Consider the following 555-nt stretch of genomic DNA (forward strand, 5'->3'; position numbering starts at 1 on the left):
TTACCAATGGAAGCTGTGATTATCAGTAATGTTGCTGCTGTGTGCTCTCTCTGGGGGCACTGGAGAAATCCACTGAAGTCTACTTCAGATGGGTCTGTTTCTGGGTGAGGCTGATGTGGGACCTGTTCCATCAAAGCCTGGCTGTCTCCTTCACCCTCCAAAAAGGGTTGCTGAGAGACTGGAAGTCAAAATATGTCAAGAGTTAGGAGTAAATGCAGCTTATCTCTTTCTCAAGCATGCAAAGATGTGCTATTGGTCTCAGGGGGCATGAGGCATTTCTTCATGGAAGCTTCTGCAGGAGGAGCCTGTTTGGGCACATGGTACCAAAGGGTGCAATTTTCCAGCACAGTCTCCCAGCTGGAAACTAATGGACCAGGGAGGAGAGTCAGTGTGAGGCGGAGCGGTTGTTCCTCTCTTTGCATCAACCCATGCAGCCAGGGCGAGCTGAGCTCCGGAGTCTCCAGCAGTGCTCCCAACCACTCACCGCAGCAGTGGGAGCTGCTCACCAGGAGCAGGCAGTGTTCAAATCCCTGTGGCCGACAGCTTCCAGGGAAA

The sequence above is a fragment of the Psittacula echo genome (assembly GCF_963264785.1).
Source record: "Psittacula echo genome assembly, chromosome: 8".
NCBI lineage: Eukaryota > Metazoa > Chordata > Aves > Psittaciformes > Psittacidae > Psittacula > Psittacula echo.